We start from the raw sequence: 24,394 nt of genomic DNA on the forward strand, positions 1-24,394 counted from the left end.
TACTATTTAACATGGTTCACAGAACAAACACTTTGCTAGAAAGTAAGCCTAACTTGAAGTACGAACTAACTCGATATGTTCTCAGAACTAACGTAGACAACTAGAACTAACTCGATTTGTCAAACTTATTTATCATTCTCACCATTTGGAATATAATACTCTAAGCTTTAATATAAAGCTGTTGATGGATTATTAACATTTGAAATATATATCTTTGCTTGTCATGTTTCATTGCTATCATGTTTGATTTCCGAGATACCTATTGCTTGTGATTTCCCTCTGTTCTCACTGTGGGAGTGCTGGCATATGCATACGTGCAGTTTTGTGTTGCTGGTTTAATAACAGAAGTTTTTGTTACTATAGCCATGGGGAATTTGCTACTCATTTTCCATCTGCAATCTGTTAGATTTGTATTTGGAACTCAGACTTTACACAATGAGCCTGCATTCTTCGTCAAACTTTTGCATTACATTTCAACAGCAGATTACAATGTTTATGACACAAGGAAATACTAAATATTCCTAAAACAACACTACATTCTTTCAAGTAACAACTTGTGGTTTGCAAGCTTTTAATCTCTTCGGCAAGTGCTTGTTTCCACATTTTAACTTAGGAAACTGCATTGAGGAGAAGGGACAATTCAATTGTAAATTTAGCCTACGCTGGTGTTAATGACGATGCTCTGTTCCAATCACGAATACTGGCATTGCTATTTGGATAGTTGGCGCAGCCCCAAAAGTATTTTGCCCTTGTTTACTCCTGATCTTGCAAAAGCTTTAGTGGTGTCGGTATGTACAATACAAGTTACCTTGCAGCATTCATGAGAGTCTTGGCTTGTTTCCATGTCGCAAGCTTTTAATTGCCTCTATGCTCAGTATTTTTGCCAGCTTTCTTGCAATTTTATGAGAGAATATGTGAGGAGGATGAAGTTGATCCAACTATATAAGTGGGGGTGGGTAGAATTTGTTTGCCGTTGGCAAATACTTGCTGTTTTGAGTTGTGGTTTTTGACCGCTTTGCACAATTTTACCGTTGCTGTTTCAGTGTGTTTTTTGGACGCAAGCTCACCGCTTGAACTTGCTGAGCTGGTTTCGCTATATTTGACGGCTGTGCAATACGAACAGGTGAAATGCAAGAAAATGTGACAAAAGGACAATACATTTCTTTATGCAAAGAGTTAAACGAGACACATAAATGTGAAGACTGTTGGATTTCAATCCTGATTCCATGTTGAAACGAACTATAATATTCAAATCAATAGCATATATGTGTGTGTGTGCATGCATGCATTTATTTATGTATGTATGTGTTAACTTGTACAGAGAGTAATTAGAGAAAATGAGATTTCTGCTTTGTAGCCTCTCCCTGTCTATGTATATTAATATAATGATGGCATAGTTATGTTCCTAACAGATGTGAGACTAAACCCAATAGACTCTTAACACTCCCCTTCAAACTGGAGTGTATACATCATACATGCCCACTTTGTCACAAATAAAATCCACTTGTGTTCTACCTAGTGGTTTGGTGAAAATATCAGCTAGTTGGTGTCCCGTTGATACATGTTTTGCTTCAATGATCTTCTCCACGAGTTTCTCACGAATTATATGGCAATCAACTTCAATATGTTTGGTTCTCATGAAATACATGATTCTCAACAATATGGATTGCCGCCTTATTGTCTCCATATAAGCTCATAGGACATTCAGGAGGGAGTTAAATTTCTGTCAGTAAATCTCTGATCCATATCATCTCTAATGTTACATTTGCCATGGTCCTATACTTCGACTCTGCACTTGAACGAGACACTATACTCTGCTTCTTACTTTTCCATGATATAAGATTTCCTCTAAGAAAAACACAATAACCTATGGTCGATCTTCTATCGGAAGGACTCCCAGGCTAATCTGCATTAGAAAAGCCTGCCACCATTGTGTGTCTCTGGTCTGTGTATAGAAGTCCTCTTCCAGAAGCTTTATTTAAATATCTCAAAATCCACATTACGACATCAAAGTGAGTAGTTCTTGGTGCTGATAGAAATTGGTTTACTATACTGATAGCAAATATGATGTCGGGTCTGGTTACCGTCAAATAGTTTAATTTTCCAACTAATCTCCTGTACCTTCCCACATCCTTAAGGAACCCCCTGATCTGGTAGCAGTTTTGTGTTCACGTCCTTTGGAGAGTCAATACTCTTACATCCCAATATTCCAGCTTCTGATAGCATATCAAGTGTGTATTTCCTTTGTGACAGAAAATACTCTTCTTTAATCTGGCCACTTCTATGCCTAGAAAGTACTTAAGAGAACCAAGGTCCTTAGTTTGAAAGTACGTCTGTAGATATTTCTTCAGGCTATCAATACCATGTGCATCATCTCCTGTGATCACAATATCATCCACATACACAACTAGTAATATCCTTTTTCCATTGTGCATTTGCCAGAAGACAGAATGATCTTTTTCTGCACGATTGAGGCCAAACTCTCGAAGTGCGGAGACCAAACGATTGAATCAGGCACAGTGAGATTGCTTCAGACCATATAATGATTTTTTAATCTGCAGACTTTCGTAGACTCCCCCTGAGCAACAAAATCTGGTGGTTGCTCCATATAGACTTCTAAAATGCCATGAAGAAAAGCATGTTTAATATCTAGCTGATGAAGAGGCCAGTGATGGATTGCAGCCAAAGATATGAAAAAACGGGAGATATCTACATAGTTCAAGCCATAAACCTGGAAGAAACCCTTTGCCACCAACCAAGCTTTTAATCTAACGAGAGGCCCATCAGGATTGAGCTTAATAGTATACACCCATTTGCAGCCAACTGTGGTTTTGCCAGGTGGTAGAGGAACTAAATCCCATGTCTCATTTTCAGTAAGGGTAGTCATTTCCTCTTGCATTTCTTGAATCCAACCTGGAATATATATAACTTCTGACACATTTTTAGGAACCGAATATGAGTCCAAAGATGAAATAAAAGATCGAAAAGAAGAAGAGAGATTAGAGAAAGAAACAAAATTAGAGACATGATGATCAGTACAAGATCGTTTACTCTTATGAAGAGCAATAGAGAGATCAATATCTGAATCAGGAGGAGCGAGAGGCCTAAGCACAGGATTTGATTCCAAGGCTGGCGTTAGCACAGGGGCATGAGTGGTGTGACATGTATAGACCTGTAATGGTGCATGAAATCGCAGTGGGTTCTTACCAGTATCAGTCATTAGCAGCATAGTACTATTAGGTATGAAAGTATCATGTTCATGTAGGAGTAGGTACTCGTAATCATCAATAGATGACGAAGGGAGAGATGGAGAATGACCAAGTAGGCATTCAAAGAAGGCAACATCGGCAGAGATGAGATAGCCATTGAGAGAGAGACAGAAACATTTATAACCTTTTTGAGTTCGAGAATAACTAAGAAAAATGCCTTTGATAGAGCGAGGATCAAGTTTAGTTTTTGTAGGACTAGTTATGAACAAAGCATAGTGAGCCAAATTTTTTTAGGGGTAATGGGAACAAGTCAGAAGTGGAATATAAACACCGTAGGGAATCTTATTGTGTAAAACAGAGGATGACATTCGATTAATTAGATAGCAGGCAGTTAAAACAGCTTCCCTCCAAAAACTTTTTGGAACATGTCGATGAAATAATAAGAACCGAGCAATATCAAGAAGTTGCCTGCGTTCAGCCACCCCATTTTGTTGAGGAGTGTAAACACAAGAGGATTGATGTAAAATACCATGATGGGCAAGAAAATTGGCAAATGAGGTTTCCAAATATTCTTGTGTGTTATTGGAGGGTAAGGTTTTAATATGAGTATTGAACCGAGTCTTGATTTCTGAGTAAAATATTTTGAAAATAGAAAAAGCTTCAGATCGAGATTTCAAAAGATAAATCCATGTAACATGTGAAAAATCATCCATAAAGCTAACAAAATATTTAAATCCCATTTTCGAATTTATTGGACATTGGACCCCATATATCAGAATGAACCAAATCAAATGGCTTAGTAGCTCGGTTATTGACTCGATTAGGAAACGACACACGATGGTGTTCTTCAAACTGACATGACTCACAATCTAATGTGGAAATACTACTTAAAGAGGGCATAATCATTTTAAGAACAGGTAGAGATGGATGACTAAACCGACAGTGATAATCAAGTGCAGATAAAGTACTGGTATAAGCCACATGATCAGAAGCCAACTCTAGTTCATACATACCGTTCCACTCACGTCCTGTGCCAATCGTCTTCCTCGTTACAAGATCCTGAAATAAACAATAAGTAGGAAAGAATGTCACTGTACAGTTTAAGAGTTTCGTAATTTGACTAACGGATAAAAGATTGTAAGAAAAACTAGGCAGATAAAAAACAAATGACAAAGGAAGTTTAGAAGTAGGAATGACCTTGCCAATGCCCTTAACCGCTGTGCGTGATCCATCGGCTAGAATGACATAGTTAGAAGCAAGAGAGAAAGATGATAAAATATTACGGTTTCCAGTCATATGATCAGTAGCTCCTGAATCTATAATCTAAAGTTTAGACGAAGACGATGTAAGAGAAGATATACCTACACGTGCAAGAGTAGCTGAGAAAGAGGAAGACTGTTCCTGTAAATTCTGGTATTGCTGAAATAGCTGGAACTGCTCAAATTGACGTTGAAGCTACTCATCGTTGAAGACATTAGATTGCTGATCGGTTTCAGTAGATGTGTCCTGGGATGTCTGAGATGTCATATAAGCACCACTTTTTGCCTTTTTCTTCTCAAGTTCTGGGCAGTTGTATTTGATGTGACCAGGCTGATGAGAGTAATTACAAGTCATAGAATTATCCTCGGGTGGATGTCCTTGGAGAAAACCTTCTCGTCGGCCTCTGTGACCTCTGTTACTATCGTGGCCACCTCTGGTCTCTGAATACCCACGACCTCTACCACGACCGACAAAATGTCCATCACGGCTAGATGGAGATAAGCCCTGAGTGGCTAGAGCTGATCGTTCTGAGTTGGCTAATGGAGTTGTAGGTGATGCAGGAACAGAACTTTTAAGGAAATGATAGGTTTTTGGAAGAGAGCTTACAACAGAACTACCCATAATCTGGGGCCTAGCCGAAGAATAAACTGAATCGAGACCGCCAAAATATGTGAGTATCATTAAACGGTTCCACTGATTCTGCATTTGTTGGATGTCAGAAGTGATTGGAAAAATCTGTCGAAGTTCCTCAGCGAGACGGTTGAACTCTCCATAATATTTATCAAAGGATGTACCATCCTATTTCTTACGGAACAACGCCTGAATCACATCATAAGCTCGGGTGATGTTGCTGCTTCCGTCATAGAGATTGTAGAAAAGGTCCATAATTTCTTGACAGTAGTGCAATGTAAAACAAGGTCCTGTACCTTTGGCTCCATAGTAGTAAGGATCTGGTGAAGGAGAACATTATCCGCTAATGTCCAAGCATCTGTCGGTGGAATAGGAGGGTCGGACAACAAATGACTGGTCTTGACACGACTAGCCACATAGATCTCAACAACTCGCTTCCACTACAGGTAGTTGTTGTCATCTAACTTCCGATCTGTAATTTTTCCAGCAAAAATCTCTGAAACTTTCGTTTGGGCCAGTGGTTCTGCAATCTTGTTCTCATCCGAACTGGTCATTATGAAACAGACGAGTAGAATAGAAACTCTCCTTGAGACAGATGTAAAAACAAATACACAAATCAACAAATCAAGAGGACATCTAGATCCGACTAGTTCTCCAAATCAGAACAGGAGATGGCTGCGGGATCTTATCAAGGTGAGGCGGGATGTGGTCGCGGGCCCTGGATTTGTTTTCACAAAACTCAAGTCAAACCTCGATGTTCCTGTTTCGAGATACAAACAAGAACAGAAGTAATATATCTCAGCAAGGTGAGATATCAGATATATACTCTTCTCAATATCAGATCTATGTCTGAATATCGAGGAAACCAACAAGCTATCGCCAACACACAAACAACAAGTGAGGCGGGATCTGGTTGAGGCGGTTTCGAGGAGTGTCAGGATCTGGAGGTCGGCGAGAGCTGGAGCTGGAGATGACGTCGTCTCGACGAGATCTGGCGGCATCGGGATCTGGAGGAGGTTGAGATCTGGAGGAGGGCGGTGTCTGCAGATAGCGTCGAAGATTTGAAGGAGGGAGCTGCTCGACGAGATCTGGAGGAGGGAGCGGCGTGATGAGATCTAGCGAAGGGAGCGGTGTCGGGATCGGAGCGACGTCGGGATCTGATCGTGATTGGCACAGCGTGGTCTGGAGAAGGGCGGCTGTGATAGGGAAGGATTTGGTTAGGGTTAGGGATCTGGAGGAGGGCGGCTGCGACGAGTTTTTTTTTTGAATGGAGGCTAGGGTTAGGGTTTAGAATAACGTGACTCTGATACCATGTTAACTTGTAGAGAGAGGAATTAGAGAAAAGGAGATTTCTGCTTTGTAGCCTCTCCCTGCCTATTTATATTAATACAATGATGACACAGTTTATGTTCCTAACAGATGTGGGACTAAACCCAATAGACTCTTAATATACATACATACATACATACGAGCATGTATATATAATGTATGTGTGTGTGTGTGTGTGTGTATATATATATATATATATATATATATATATATATATATATATATATATATATATATATATATAATATGCATGTGTATATAATATGTATATATATAAAATATGCATGTGTGTGTGTATCTATATATACATATTATATACACATGCATATTATATACATCTATATATATATATACACACACACACGTGTGTGTGTATAGGAAATATGATTCTAAAGAGCCACCTTAGATTGAATCTAAGGATGCGCCTCTCAATGTATGGATTGAGCTATTTAATGGACGTTTTGTTTCATTCATCATGATCTAAATGTCTTTAAACATCTACAAAATAAAAATCATGATGTTTAAATATTGCTAACACATATTTTTCATTGTCTCTTTGGTTGTGTTGTCATAAAACCATTAATTTTACTATCACTTGATGCATTAGTAAATACAACCCAATATGCCTAATTTTTGGTTTATATGTCATCCGAATCATATAGATCAAAATGAACGGAGTCGATCAAGTAAATTGATTGCATATAATCTAATTTTGAAGATGCGTCATTAGTTTCAATATAAGGTGGCTCCTAGAATCATATTTCCCATACACACACACATACATATGTATATATACACATACACATATGTATATATACACATACACATATGTATATACATATACATATACATGTATATACATGTGTGTGTATGCACTTATTTAAGACCCTAGCATGTGGCATCAGTATTTTTTTACAATTTAATTTTGATTAATAAAATAGTTTATTGACTTTTTGCAGTTCCCCTTGACCCATAACTGTTGCTTGGTTTCTGTAACCAGTATGCATTTTTCTCTAGTAATGAGAGCTCATAGTTGCTTGCTTATTCTTGTAGTTTTTATTAAATTTGTCCTAAACCAATTTTCATGTCAGTAGCTGCAAGAATTGAAGCAGCGGGCATCTGGATATGGCGATGAGGCATCCTTAAATTCTGGAATATCTGAGACGCAGCCGTTACATGTAGTTGTGGTAAGTCTAGTGATTAATTCAACACAACTAATGCGACCTGTTCCCCTCACTCATTTACAATATGCAAAATGAAATCAAGTAAAATAATATTTCCAGTCAAATATGGATCCTTCATTCTTTGGTTTGCTCATTAGGTTGATCCCAGAGCATCAACTAGATCAACTCGCTTTGCGCAAGAAGTCTTTTCAACCATCTTGTTTACCATCGTTGTTGGCCTAATGTGGTGTGTTTCTTTTAAAATACTTTCTAGTGTTGTGTTTCCCTTACCTAGTGGTAGAAAGTTCTCTTCTTGTCCAATTTTATTAATTTATGTTATCAATTCTAATTTCTTGGCATTATGCTAGGTTGTTCAGACGTGCCTGACGTGCGGATGTATAGGCAGAATCCCATGAAAGTAACTTGAACACAACCTAAACATGTTTTATAAATTATTTGTGCTGTTATTTCATGGAGATATGACTAGAGTTCTAGTCTTCTCAAATGCGAAGCGTCTTTTAGATCATCGCTAGCTATTTCAATATTTCGGTGAACATTTGTTGTGTTCTCTTTTTTTCTTTTCCTATTTCACGTATCAATGCAAATCCACATTCCTATAATTTGAGAGAATAATAGATGCAAAGCCCAATGAACACACATTATACCCATAGCATGCATGGCTAAACATTTCTGTTCTTATGGGAGAAAGATGGAGTAAGTTTATTAATGGTTACGTTTTGCAGCAACTACCAACCATTTTTTATTGTTCTTAGTGCACTATCCAGTATAGGTTAAATGTTGGTTTGGACTAATATTTATGCAGATCTTTAAAAATGAGAGGAGTGAATTGTAAGATAATGTGCAAGCGTGCATCAGCATGCATGTATAAAAATCCTACTCCCTTGTTAATATCGGATGATATTTTCATACTAGATGAATTTTGTTTACTTTAGATGACAGATACAAGATGATCTGTTGGGTTTATGGTTCATTGCACTGTATAATTATCAATATATTACAGAAACTTTATTAGATGTTGTAACTAGTTATCAGATGCTAGGATTGCCACTTAACTGAAGATTGAGGTTTATTGAATGCTGCCCAAACTCAAATATAGGTCAGAAGTAGTTCACCTAGAGACGTATTTCATAAATTCAATTGATTCCAGATCAATATTATTCTGGACACTATGTACCCTGACTCTGAGAATGACAACAGTTACAAAGAACTAAGTACTGATTTTTTGTTGTACGCTAACCCATTTTGTGTAGAGTATATGCGGATTGTCTAGCTAACAAGGGTCAGCAGTGGATTTAGCTTCTGATTGTCTGTAGTACCTACTTGATCCAGACACTAACTGTGCTACGCTATACATGCTGTACAATAGATAATTTAATATGATGAGATAATTGGAATGATGAGGTTAATGTACAATTCAATTACCAAAGGCAATTCATGAGCCAAATATACTTCTGGGTTATGCCTGGAAGTGGAACCAACAATGTACATATATGTAATTTTTTGACATCTTTGAACTGATAACATATGTCAATTTTCTTATAACTAATATAGTTTTGAGTTATACAACGGACCCTTTGTATGTGATAGAGAATTTACTTACGATTATATGTAGTAGGTTCATTTAAGCTACCTATAGAAAATGTAGTGACTGGTGTTGTCCCCTTTATTATATACTATAGAGACTGATGATGTTGCGCATGTAAGTCTTTGCAACCTTTTGAAAATCATAGCCTACTACCCCGGTCTAAATCACTATAACCATAAGTTGATTTCATATTTGGAAAAAGTTCCAGTGAGCGGATAATGGTTTCAAATGTGCACCATTATTTTCCATTGCTCATCAATTTTTCTTGACTTAGGTATTGGAAAGCATATAGTAAACTCAGAAAAGGGAGGGAACTCTGAATGGTTGTGACGAAACCACTACATTGCTTGTTGACCTTTCAGGCACAGAAGATGCTTATTATCACGAAACAGCCACCAGAGTGTCAGCAGCAAATCCCATCGCAATATTGATATCATCTTTGACATCTGTGGTTCTTTGTTAACTTAGAGACAACAAATCTATTGCTGCATCCTGATTTTGTACAATTTTTTCTCTAAATCTTGTTTATATTTATAAAATTCAGAGTGCAAACTCTGTAAATTGAGTGCATTGGACAATGAACTATATTTTGAACTGACAATACTTATGGACCACACTGATTTGTTATATGATTCATTATAATTCATTATTAATTATCGTCGCTAGGGTCATGGGTGCAGCTGCGCTTCAGAAGCATATTGGAAGCATAGGTGATATAGGAGCATCTCGAGTTGGTTCAAGTGCTATATATGCTCCAAAAGATCTGAACAAAGAAATCATGCCAGAGAAGGTGATGCAGTGTTCTATCTCTTATGTTTTACTTTCATTGTTCTTAGTGCACCGAAAATTTACTGGATATTCCAAAGGTAAACAATACTTCGCTGGTTTAGAATTCCAAAATTTCTTCTTAGTGCACTATCCAGTTTAGAATTCCTATAACTTTCTCTTGTATCAGAATATAAGTTTGGAATTCCTCAAAGTAGTCATACTTTGTTGGTTTGTAATGAGCCCATGATTTGTTTACCTTTGAAAGACAAATGTTCTTTATGCTCAAGATGCAGATCCAATTATATCTCCCTCAATATTGGACTACAAATTTTGGGAGTTCATTTTAAACCTAATAAAGTAATGTCTTCCCAGAAAAATAAGTATTACACTTTAACCTGAAGCAACATTTTTCACCAATCGGATTATGGGTACGTTGGTGCATCTAATGAGTTAACAAGAAATTCATAATAGTTCCTTTAAAAGTTTGAACTATGCTATATTCGGCTTTTCTCTTCCTTTTACCTTTTGAATATAGACACTAGCACGCTTTTCCATCAGGTCATTCAGAAATTTTGATTTTATGCCGTGTCATCTTAATCAATTCGTATGTTTCAAATCCATACCTAGTTTGACTGATTTCCCCCCTTGAAATTGTATAGTATTTTCATTTCATTGTTTTCTGTAAATTAAACTTTTTCTTTGCATTGCTATTTGCTAATGACCTGGTGCAATTTAATATGTACTGATACTGCTTTGGAGACCACTGTGGACATATATAAAAGGACCTGAAACTGTGATGTTTAACTCACTTTGTATTATATAAACAGTTTGCTTAACAAGATTACATTTGATATCAGCAACCAGGAAACACAGTTTCTTAGATTGGTCATGGATCATGGATTTTACGGTGTTTTATTTCATAAATAACGAGTAGTAGTTGTGAATGCATAAGCTGTTTTAAAACATTCTGATTTTGCAGTAAATAGTTCATTTTAGTTCATGAATCCGAACACCATGATCTCTGATATATATATACTACAAAAACCCTTAAAATTGGATATGAACTTATTTTGTTTCTATTTCTTTTACTTTTGACGCGTTGCTGCAGACCCATCTCATTTAACATTGTTTCTGTAAATTTTCCCCTCATCTATGTATACCGTGTTTAATGCTATTTGATTACTCCTTTTATCCAGAGCTCCCTGTAGGCTACTAATCTTTCACCTTATTTGGATCAGTGATCAATTTAGTTAAGTGTTTCAGTCAATAGTGATATCATTGTCCTGTGTTATTATCTGTGTTGATAAGCATTAGGATAATTGTTTTGCAGGGTATCCTTTTGACTGGGGCACCTGGGACTGGGAAAACTTTGCCCGCAAAGGTCTTGTTCAACAGAAGCTCCTTCAACTATTCTGTTTGTGTTTTCTATCTAGTTGTGTAGTTTCTCTGTACTTCTCTTAAAAAAAGGCTTACGCTATATATTTGTTAATGTTTTTTTGAAACTCAACTCTTTACTATAAACAACTTTCTATATTGAAGGAAGTAAAACTAATTGAGAAGCTTGTACTGTCCCTGATTTTATGAATCTTAACTGTACAACTACCATCAATTTCTATTGTTTAGAGGATTTTAGCAAGCTAACTGCCATGTTTTTTTCTTTCTAACTATAGATAATGCTGAAGTTCAGTTTCTTGAATTTTACTTATTCATTTGAAAGAGGATAATCAGAAGAAGGCTTATGTCTCATATCTATGTTCTAAAATTTATCTTTTATAGTTGGCAATAAAGCATGGTTGATGGCTCAAAGTCGGAAAAATGCTTCTGAAAGGAAAAAATGATTAAATTGTCAGCTATCATGCATTCGTGCTGAATTTGTGGTCAATTAAGTCATAAGCTAGAGAGGGCTTTGCCATAAAATTTTGGAGACACCGTAACACTAAGTGTAAATGAAGTCTGCTATTTGAAAATTCTTTATTTCCCTTTTTTTTTTAAAGATTCCATTGTTATATCGTATCGAGATGCATCAGATTCTAGGTTACCCAGATACTTCATTTTGGGTGCCGTATCCCTGTCCTGTTGGGTTCGATTAATCCAACGAACCCAAGTGGCCCAACCTACTCGATTTTGGATTTGATTTAAAGTTGCCATCGATTCAAGTTAGGATCAGGATGCTAACCACATGGTCTGGTTAGACAGTTTCAAGTTTATCAAGTTGGGTGGTTATCTTGAACATCTAAAGGATAGGATCAATCGGAGTGTAATCCCACGGTTGTGATTAAACCATGATGGGTAGGGTTAATCACAAATATCTATATAAAGGGTGGGAGTCCCTCCTCTCAACCGTACGCAGAAAAGAGACCTAATTCCCATCATTGGCTACGGGAGGAGAGAGGAGAAGACTTCCATTGTTTTCGACGGTGAACGGTAATTTAGATCTATATTTCTAGTTCAATTTTCATGCCTAGATCATCAAATTATCCAACAGTGGTATCAGAGACTGTTTGTGCATGAGTTTTTTGATCTAGAAATAATTTTTTTTTATTTTCGGATTAATTAAAAAATTAGCCAATGACATGGCCAGAAATTTCCTTTGATGGCCGTGGGTTATGGCTGATTGCCAGAAATATCAACGTTTTGCTTCTTGATAAGCATAGAGATGGAAAGATTGCTCCTGCAGATCTAGAATTAAAAAAAAAAAAAAAAGAACCATAGCCCTTTTGTCTTTGTGCTGGAAAGATTCCTTTTTGTTTGCCATCAAGCTGCAGCCATGGCCAGCGAACAAAAGTTATAAAAAAAAAAAAGGAAAAGAAAAGAAAAAGGAAAGGAGGAGATCTTGCTGCTGTGTTTTTGTTTGCCATGGCCATGGTTGATGCAAAACCTTGAATTATAGGACTGTAATTATTTCAATCATGGCGGCGGCAGATATCTTGGGTCAAGTGGAATTAGGGTTAGGGTTTTAATTAGCATTATAATTAATTAATTACTCTAATTTTTTATTTAATTAAATTTCCAAACCCGACCCATTAATTTCCAGACCCGACCCATTACAGTTTTGACCACTCATTTTGTTTTGGTCGTTACAAATCCGTTTTAAGTCCGATTTGAACCCATAAATAGTCGTTGGAAAGATTATTCTGTGTACTTTTCAACTATACAGTTTTTTATTTTCATTTCATAAAGTTTTAATACAGGAATTTGGATAATTCATAAGGATTATTGTATGCACGTAAAGATAACTTAATTCAGGTGGGGGTAAATATTTGGGTTCATGATAAAACGGATTATAGTATTAGATCAACCTATGGGGTTAAGGAAGATCAGTAAAACAGTCACTTAGAAATTATGGTAGAGTAGGTTAGTGTCTTGCCCAAAGGTGACCAACCTATAATACCCTAATTTTCTAAGGTTGAGTTTACTCTCATTTGGACTGGAAGGTTGCACTTATCTGTGGGTGGACTACTAGTCTTGCCCAAAGGTGTCTGGGAAATCCTCTACATGATAAGTGGTGCAGGATAGTTGAAACATGTCAGTGAGAGGAGAATAACCCTATTGCCCAAAGGTTAGGAAGTGTTCAAATCAAACTGACACTGTGTAGGCTAGTTCTGTAGGTGATTATATATCACATTTGGGGGGCGAATAGCATGTCAAATCACTTGCCCAAAGGTGTGATGAGATGATGCCCCCGCCTGTCCCGCAGAGTGGAAGGTTGCATACGTAAAACACTCTGACCCATCCATTCTAACCCTAAATTGGATGTGGAAATATTAAAGTTAATTAAATTAAAGGTCTCATTTGATTTATATGTCCATGGTTTAATACAGATGGACGGACAGTTTATCCAGAAGCGGAATGAGGAATCCGTTAGAGCGAGACAGTACAGTACAGTTTGTAGGGATTTAGTTCATGTTTGTTGTGAAACAAATTTAGTTGATGTTCCTTCAAATTCTTGGTGGATTGATTCTGGTGCCTCTGTGCACATTTCAACTTCATCACATGGAATAATCCACAGTCGGAAGGCAAGGGCAAATGAGCAGCTATTTTTGGGAAACTCACAGCCTATGAAGGTGGAGCTCGTTGGGACTTTCAGTCTGCGCTTGGATTCTGGAGTTTCCTTAGTTTTATCAGACACTTTCTACGTACCTTCTATGAGAAGGAATCTTATTTCAGTTTCTAGACTTTCTGGATCTGGTTATAGCTTTGTTTTCGAGAATAATTCTGTCTCTATCAGAAATGGTTTCGATGTTATCGGACATGGTTTCTTGATTGACGGTCTTTATAGATTAAATCTGGATGCATCTTTTCCTTCTCCTCTATGTATGTCTGTGAATTCATCTTCTTCTGGTACAAAGCGTCCTAGGCTTAATAGCAATTCTTCCATACTTTGGCACCGGAGATTAGGACATGTTTCAAGAAAGCGATTGGAATCCTTAGTAAAGTTTGGTGTTCTTGAACAGCTAGATTTCTCTGATTTTGGTACATGTGTTGACTGTATCAAGGGAAAGATGACTAAATTGAGAAAATTTGAAGCCTCCAGGAGTGAAGGTCTCCTTGACCTCATTCATACAGATATTTGTGGACCTTTTCCCACTCCCTCTCATGGTGGTCAGCGATACTTTATCTCTTTCATAGATGATTTTTCGCGCTATGCCTATATTTTTCTTCTTCACCACAAATATGAGGCACTGGATGTTTTCAAGATCTTTCAAGCTGAAGTTGAAAAACAATTAGAAAGAAATATTAAATCCGTGCGTTCTGATCGAGGTGGGGAATTCTATGGTAAAAGCGATCAGGACGGCACAAATCATGGTCCCTTCATTGAGTATTTGAGGTCACAAGGCATTGTTCCTCAGTACACTCTCCCAGGTTCTCCGCAGCAAAATGGAGTAGCTGAAAGAAGAAATCGTACTTATCAAGATGCTGTTCGCAGCATGATGAGTCATTCAGATTTGCCTGAAAGTTTTTGGGGTGAGGCATTGAAGACAGCTGTATATATCATCAATCGTCTTCCTTGTAAGGCGGTAGCAGAGACCCCTTTCAAGCTTTGGACTGGCAGGGATCCTAGTTTTGGTCATCTACGTGTTGGGGATGTCCAGCAGAGGCACGACCTTATAATCCAGACATTAAGAAATTAGAAGCCCGAACAGTGTCGTGTCGCTTTGTCGGCTATCCTGCAAGATCTAAGGGCTACAGGTTCTATTGTTCTTCTCGGTCTACCCAGTTCTTCGAGACACAGCATGTTGAGTTTCTGGAAGACCCTAATGCTTCTTCAGAACATCGTGGTCTGAGTTTTGAGGAAGTTTTAGAAGATGAGCAGTCGCTTCCGCTATTAGATGTCATCTCTAGATTTCCTACTCTTCCAGATAGCTTTCCACCTCCTCCTCCAGTTCAAGAAACCTGCGGAAGAGCCACAACCTGTTAGAAGATCCTCTAGAGTCAGAAGATCTGCCATACCTGATGACTATGAGGTCTATCTTCAAGAAAGTGGATGCATTGATCCAGAATCCGATGATCCCTCATCATACTCACAAGCTAGAGACAGCATTCATGCAGCTGATTGGCTAAAGGCTATGGAAGAAGAGCTTCAGTCAATGGAAAAGAACTCTGTTTGGGAGTTGGTACCTTTGCCGAACAAAGCTAGAGCGATGGAATGCAAATGGGTCTTCAAGACCAAAAGGGATTCTGAAGGAAATATTGAGAGATTCAAGGCCAGGCTAGTGGCCAAGGGTTTCAAGCAGAGAGAAGGGATTGACTACGTCGACACTTTTTCTCCAGTATCTAAGAAAGATTCTCTCAGGATAGTTCTTGCTCTCGTCGCCCATTTTGATCTTGAGCTCCATCAGATGGATGTCAAGACGGCATTTTTGAATGGAGATCTGAATGAGGAAATCTTCATGGTGCAGCCTGAAGGGTTTGCAGTTAAGGGAGATCTGGTCTGCAGATTGAAGAAGTCAATATATGGTCTCAAGCAGGCTTCCAGACAGTGGTACTTAAAATTTCATCAAGTGATAACATCAAATGGCTTCCGAGAGAATCCTGTCGATCGCTGCATATACCTTAAAATCAGTGGGAGCCGATTCCTCATTCTAGTATTATATGTAGATGATATATTGCTTGCCAGCAGCGATATTCATCTCCTACATGAGACTAAAGATTTTCTTTCGAGGCATTTTGATATGAAAGACCTCGGAGATGCTCATTATGTTTTGGGCATCAAGATCCATAGAGATCGAACTAAAGGCTTGTTGGGCTTATCTCAAAGGGCTTATATTGAGAAAGTCCTTCAACGATATGGCATGAAGTTTTGTGCACCAGGTGAAGCCCCAGTTGTCAAAGGAGATATGTTCAACAAATCTCAATGCCCACGAAATGAAGTTGAGCGTAGGCTCGTGAACTCTGAGGAGTATGTCTCTGCAGTTGGCAGTCTAATATATGCAGTGTCATGCATTAGGCCAGACATCGGTTATATCATGGGAATATTAGGCATGCTTCAGCTTATTGGAAAGCTGTAAAGAAGGTTTTACCGTATTTACAGAGGACTAAGGATTTCATGTTGGTCTATAGAAGGTCTGAAAATCTAGAAGTCGTCGGTTATTCAGATTCAGATTTCACAGGATGTGCTGATAACAGAAAATCAACATCAGGTTATATATTTCTGCTCGCTGGAGGAGCAGTTTTCTGGAAAAGTGCCAAATAGTCTTTAGTGACGACATCCACCATGGAGGCAGAGTATGTTGCTGTTTTTGAAGCAACATTGCGTGCCTCTTAGCTCAAGAATTTTATCAGTGAACTAAAGGTGGTGGATTCCATTCAGAGACTAGTAAAGTTATATTGTGACAATCAGGTAGTCGTACAGTTTGTAAAGAATAAGAATTTTTCAGGCTCTTCAAGGAATATGTATCCAGTATGGGTGTTTTAGAGTCTTTCGATTCTGTATGATCAGTGAGATTTAGTTGTCGTAGTAGTTTTGTTTTGTTTTCAAGTACTATATTTTGGATTGCTTTGAGCTCATAAAGAAACTATTGTGCTAATTTTTTAGCAGTTTGATATTTTCAAGCATTGTGTTCTTGGTTATTGTTGCTTGATATATATTTTAAAGTAAAGAAAACTAAAGTTTAATGTATTTTTCAAGTACTATATTCTGGATTGCTTTGAGCTCATAAAGAAACTATTGTGCTAATTTTTTAGCAGTTTGATATTTTCAAGCATTGTGTTCTTGGTTATTGTTGCTTGATATATATTTTAAAGTAAAGAAAACTAAAGTTTAAAGTAAAGAGTTTCAAGTTAATCGTAAAGAAACTCGAATTAAAGATAGTGGTCCATAGAGTCATAAAGGTTAAAGTAAAGAGACTCTTAAATTTGTGCAGAAGCTGAATGTGATTGGGCATCACATTTGAGGCTTTCGTTCTGGACTAAAGGTGATGGTTTTCACATGGCGGATGCCGGTAAAAGTTTCAGAACGGCATACATGTTTGTGTATGTTGCAGAGGACACTTAAGGGCGTACATCGGATTTGACCATAAGGGATGTACGGCTCTATTACACTCCACTAAAACCACCATAAGGAAAATGTCTTTAGAACATTAGTGGTACTAGCGGTTGGACCGTGGAGTGACCTTGTGCCATATTAGAGCATATAGTGTTTTCACGATCAACCATTAGTGGTACTTTTGTTTTAAGGAAAAGGTTTCGGAAACTATCCTAATTAGAATCATGGCAACAAGTTGTTTTCTAAAATAAATGGGTGCGCACCCGACTTTTGAAAGTTTTTAAAAATTTAAATGTTTTTTAAAATTAAAATGAGGTATGTTGTGCCAAGTGGGAGATTGTTGGGTTCGATTAATCCAACGAACCCAAGTGGCCCAACCTACTCGATTTTGGATTTGATTTAAAGTTGCCATCGATTCAAGTTAGGATCAGGATGCTAACCACATGGTCTGGTTAGACAGTTTCAAGTTTATCAAGTTGGGTGGTTATCTTGAACATCTAAAGGATAGGATCAATCGGAGTGTAATCCCACGGTTGTGATTAAACCATGATGGGTAGGGTTAATCACAAATATCTATATAAAGGGTGGGAGTCCCTCCTCTCAACCGTACGCAGAAAAGAGACCTAATTCCCATCATTGGCTACGGGAGGAGAGAGGAGAAGACTTCCATTGTTTTCGACGGTGAACGGTAATTTAGATCTATATTTCTAGTTCAATTTTCATGCCTAGATCATCAAATTATCCAACATGTCCGACTCGTTACAGACATGGATTCACCGCGGACACGACATGTGGTTCAAATAGAAACCCAATTTATCCATTACTCATAACACGAAACTGGTTTCTTTGGTGTATCGGGTTCATTACTGATAGAGTTTTGAACTCGAAAACCAAAACACATCAAAATAAAGATTTGAAAAATACCCACAGTATCCCATGTGAGAAAAACTAAAGCCGATTCTACCTTTTCTTCTTCATTCTCACTTCATCTTCTTCAGTTCCAAAAAAGGAACAGAGATCTCCATTCCCAGTTGTTCGAGGATGACAACAAATCTTAATTCTTTGTTTGATTTAACTTAATTCTTAGCTATTACAGATATTAAAAAAACAAAATTGTAGCTATTTTAACTTTATAATCGAACAAATATAAATTATAAATATATAGTTGTGTCGCCGTATGCTACCTTTTACAAATCTGCTATGTCCCGTGTCCGTATCCGCACCTGTACCTGTGCAACCTAGATCAGATTCAACTTATTCAACCGGTGGGTTTACTTTATATAATTGGGGATAGTTTTCTTTTGCATTCATATCTTGTAAATGGTGAGCGCCCTACCATGACGAGTTCATATTGTGTTATATGAATCCCAAATTCAGTTCACAGTGCAGCCTTCTGTAGACAAAGTGTTGCTTCATCTATTCCTGGTGGCGCCAAATTAAATTTTTGTTGCGAGTTTTTCTAAAGATTGTCATTCAAATTATGCTGCGGTTTTCATTTAGTACAACTCAGCTGCTATTTTGCTTTAAGCTCGTGCAGCTTGTTAGTTTATTTCTAGCAGTAGCTTATTTCTTTGTAAAGAAGGTGACACTATGAACAGTAGATATATGATTCTGAAATGCATGCTGATTACTTGCATGTTGTGAGCCTTCATTGCCGACTTTTTGTTGCTCCCACTAATGAATTTTTAATGGCTTGTTTGTTACCTAATTTTCCTTTAAATATGTTATGCTTGTCATTGCTGACATTAATTCTTTGCAGGCTATCTCTGGCGAAGCTGGAGTTCCCTTTTTCTATCGTGTAGCTTCTGAATTTGAGGAAATGTATGATGTCTATTTTTCAGAAATCAATCATCTGCTTAACTGAGTATTACTATATTAACCTTTTGAAATTCAAGTGATCTCTCTAACTTTCTCCCTTCTATTCTATCTAAAGTAGAGCAGTTTGCTTAAGTTTATCAGCAGCCCTTTGCACAGTGCTCATAACCTATGAAGCACGGACACGCATAACATGAAGCCGTGTCGTGTCCGTGTCGGACACACGTGTCGAACACACGTATCCTATGTATTTTTTAGGATTTGCCTCGTGTCGGCGTGTCGGATGGCCGTGTCGGATCCGTGTCCGTGCTACATAGCTCATAACTCACTACAGAACCCACCCTGCCTGGGAACTGAACAGGCATAACTAGTGGCAAGAAGCCTGCTTACGGTAGTGGAGAACGTCTTAGCACACGCTTGTTTACCTGCACTTGCATGCCTGTGTGATGCAACCCTGGGCACAAACTTTTTAGGCTGCACTTGCATGGCTTCGACCTGCATAGCTGATAATTTAAATAGGTTATGCCCATTCAGTTTAAGTAGGGATAAGCATAACACACACACACACACACACAGAGAGAGAGAGAGAGAGAGAGAGAGAGAGAGAGGGAGGGAGGGAGGGAGGGAGGGGGGGTTCTTTAAGTCCATAAAGTGCCTTTTTTATTTTATTGGGAAGGCATATCATTCTCTATTTGAATCTAAGTAACTTAAGTAGGTTTGTCGGTGTCGGTGCTTGGCGTGTTCGGTCCTTATTTCAGGCGGCCAAGAAAAAGGTGACTTCTCTACAGTCCTTTGCCCTTCCATTTTTTTGGTCGTTTTTTTTTTTTTTTGTGTATGTGTCTTCTTAGGGGTTTATGTTCAGCACAGAACGATCGAACTGCTAGTGGCGTTGGATTTTTTACTGAAAAAAATACCTTTGCAAATCACAAAATCAACCGTTATTAGTGTCAAATATGGGTTTGGCCTAGTTGCAAACCACCCCCATAGAGACAGCTATTACAAATTGTAAAGTACAGGTAAGTATACCTCTGTATGATGGAGTTCTAATCAACAGGTTTCCTTATCTGTCTTGTTCAAGCTCCAAGTTGAAACAACCTCTTCTTACTGTACAACATAAAACATAAATGCATGCATGTGGTACCAAGTGGGTGCCATTGTGTGATCTGTTTAAGATTTCTTCCTCTGTTTTTGTTATATCTAGTTATCTACTTATTTTCTTGCATCTTCGTTGTAAGTTTTTTACTAGCATAAGTGTTTATCTAGCATCTAGATGTTTTTCTTTCCTCCTCAACTGCATGTTTTGTACAAAATGTCCTTCACAGGCACCTTGCATCATTTTCATTGATGAAATAGATGCTGTGGGATCCACTAGAAAACAATGGGAAGGTCATACTAAGAAAACATTGCATCAACTACTTGTTGAAATGGATGGGTTTGAGCAGAATGAGGTACTGATACATATTGTTCCCTTTTCTGATAAACGATTCTGTGAATATCCCAACTCATATCTTCACTCTGTAACACTTCTATATAGGGTATAATACTGATGGCTGCGACGAACCTGCCAGATATTCTTGATCCAGCATTGACGAGACCTGGTAGATTCGATAGGTATGTAAGTCCTATGTTCTTAATTTGCTTTCATGAATATTGTATTTGGTTGTTAAGAACAAGAAATTAAATTCCTTCTCTTTTTCAAAGAACAAGATAAGTTTAATAAACATGTTACATGTGAACTAGTGAACTATATGTTTGAACTTAGATTGTTGAAACGATAGTTTATTTTCAAGTGGTTACCATTGTGGTGAGGCCGTGAGGGATGGAATTACCTAAGGGCTGTTTTTTCTAGGGGATTTGAAGAAATTCAAAAGAAAAGCACCTCCTCTGTTGTATGTTCATCTTGAAAGAGAATTCATTTCTCTGCCCTTCGCTTCAAAGAAAAGGAGGGGATACGAAATCCCTATGTCACCAGCCATCTCAGCAGATAATGGAACCTGATTCATGACTTTCCTGAGTTTCTATGAGTTTGGGAGTTCTGACAAACTACTAAAATGTTATAAAGATAGGAATTGAAAACCAAAGGAGCCAGTGTTTACTTGATGTATATAAAATTCTTTACACTTACCTCATTTCGTTTCCATCAAAATAACAAAGGATTTGCATGATCTTCTTTCATGGAGCATAATTCCTTGAGACCATAGACAGGTTTGCAATTTGTAAGGACGCAGATCTCAGGAACTCTGACATTACTAGCTTTACCAATTTGCATATTTGGCATCCAAACAGCCCCTAATAGTATTTGTATTTATTAACTCCATAACTTAATTTAAAGTTGATCCTAATTTGTTCGCTATAAACATGTAATATGCATAGGACCACTGATCTTCAACAGAATGAAATATATATTACAAAAACTTTCCCGTTGCCTTTTCACAGTGTAAAACATGTACCCTCTGATGGGGAGAAAAGGATCAGTTGCTTCAGCTTTCAAAGTAAACTTATATTGATGACTTGGTGCCTTATGTCAATATATAACAGCATCAGGTAAGAATCCTATGATTGTTTTTTTGAGTATTATGAGAGCTGTGTACTAGAAATGGAATCATATCCATTTGTTTCGTAACCTTTTATACAGTGAAGAGTGGAACAGTATACGTAGCCTCCCGTGGGTTATAGTTAAGCTGCATAAGCAGATGAAGGTGTAATCCTTACTAATGTAGTCCAGATATGTGCTGTTATAGCTGTATCTCATGAGTGAAATCTATATGGAAATTACTGCTTCGTCATATAGTTGGTCTCTGTCAATGTACTTTGTTAAAATTTACTTGGAAAACGAATTAACATATCATTTGGATTTGTATGCCAATAGAATATTTCAAGTGAAGGCTTAGATTACTACTTGTCATTTCTGAAATCTTTTTCTTTCTTTTTACCAAAGAATCACCAGTCAAAGACCGAGGATATCATTTAACTTAAATGATGGAATATGATTCTGACTTGATAAACTAGTACTTGCATGGATAACGTAAGTAGCATTATGGTGATTAGTCACAACTTATTAGCTTGATTTAACATTCTTCTTGTACAGAATCTAACTTGGAAATCCTTGTAAAGAGCAACCAGTATGGGCCGCACATCCACTAAAGTGTGATTGGTGCAGTGTCTGAAAAAGGCCTAGCAAAAATATTCTTGAGCACACAGCAAAAATGTCTTATAGATTAATTCATTATAACATTGAAGAATATTTTCCTGAATGCACACGGGTACGAGTTCTTAGATTTGTTTTTGTACTTGAAGCCAAAAATATTCTAACATTACTGTCTTTTAGATTGTTGTCCCAAGTCCTGATGTGCGAGGAAGACAAGAAATTTTAGAGCTCTATTTGCTGGACAAGCCACTGGCTGATGATGTAGATATCAAAACTTTTGCTCGTGGTACTCCCGGTTTTAATGGCGCAGGTACTCTATGTTGCTGGCTTCAACTATTAGCTTCACATGATTAATCTATTCTGACATTTCTCAATCGTGTTGCTACTATCTTAATCTTCAAATAATACAAAATCACTGCTCTTCCCTTTTTCTTATCATAATGATTCAAGTGGCACTTCTCAAAGGTAATCTAATGATCATTATAAATGCTTTCCGGTCATGCTGTTGTTGGCCATAGATATGGGTGGAATCAAATCGAGTACTACAATATTCAAATTCAGTCCAGTCTGGGATATTCTAATTCGTATTCGAATTTGATTCGAATACTAAAAACTGTTTGACTTCAATTTGTTTATGTATATCAATGGTTGGTAATTATTCATGGATATTCATTTACCAGCAGCTGACAGCCTGACATTTTTCTTTTGCATTATTCGTTAAATATTCAATAAATATTTGTTAATTATTCAAAATTTAAAAAAACCAGTTTAAACAATTTTATATCAATATATGCATACCACTAGAGTAAGTTAATATAACACTAGAGTAAGTTAATATATTTTTATTACCAAAACTAGTTTCAGCACGGAGTCTTAAAGTATTACTGAAATCTGAACATTTTAAGATATGATTACCAATAAATCGCTTATAAAACTAATTTTTCCCCTCAAGTGAGAATTCTACTATTACACAAAGAATTAGTTTTTTGCCAGTTCAATGCATAAAATTTAGTATTAGAAGTCACAAGGAAAGTTTTATCAACAATATAATTTAACTGACTTTTCTATAGTATTATATACTCTAAAATTTTAATTTTGTAAAACTGTTCTCCCACGCAACCATTCAATTCTATAAAAGAAATATTTTTCCCTTTTGAAAAGATTTATTATTTAGAAGCAAAAAAATAAATACTACAGTTTTAAATGAGTCATAATGGCTAATCAACTCAGATACATGTATCTAATTAAGTTGCGTGGGAACATAATTACAATGTTGTTATCTAATTAAGTTGTAATACTATAATTAAGTTGAAAACTGAAAAAATGGTTCAGAAAGCACGGAACATAATTACAATGTTGTTATCTAATTAAGTTGTAATACTATAACTTTAGCACTTGTTTTCTTTAATCTAAATTTTATATTATAAGTTAAAATTATACCAAATAATATTCACATAACCCACTGCGATAACGTAGCATTATTTTTCAAGACTTTATAGGACATCAAAAACATGAGAAACAACATAATCATAAGTGACATTAAATAAGTAGAAAACAAAATACACTCAGTTAGCACTTAAGAAGAGCATTGGAGTATTAATTAAAAACAAATAATAAGAAGCATTTAGTATCAACAATTCCTTTATATGAGGAGAAATTTTCAATATAGACCCACTTTCATTTTTACTTCCAAAAATCAACCTACTCACAACTTATTTACAGTAATCGACCCAGTCTTGACTATGTCAGTAGCGCGGCCAAAAATTGGGTCAATTTCTAGAAAAAAGATCTTCGTAAATAGTCGGGGTTGGCGACCCCGTCTAATTACTAATTAGAAACCTCTTCTAATTAGTCGGGGTTGCTAACCCTAACTATTTGGGTTTGAGTTCTAAACAGTCAGAGTTGGAAACCCTGCTTATTTAGTTATATCTTCTAAATAGTGAGGGTTGTCAACCCCAACTATTTGTCAGAGAGCGCCCA

The 24,394-nt window shown here is 37.0% G+C and overlaps 1 pseudogene; it reads left to right on the top strand.

Annotated features, from left to right (window-relative positions):
- Positions 1 to 22,768, top strand: part of LOC109827304 — a 41,454-nt pseudogene extending 18,686 nt beyond the window's left edge.
- The last annotated feature ends 1,626 nt before the right edge of the window (positions 22,769 to 24,394 follow it).

The sequence above is a fragment of the Asparagus officinalis genome, unplaced genomic scaffold (assembly GCF_001876935.1).
Source record: "Asparagus officinalis unplaced genomic scaffold, Aspof.V1 AsparagusV1_Un117, whole genome shotgun sequence".
Classification (NCBI taxonomy): Eukaryota; Viridiplantae; Streptophyta; class Magnoliopsida; order Asparagales; family Asparagaceae; genus Asparagus; species Asparagus officinalis.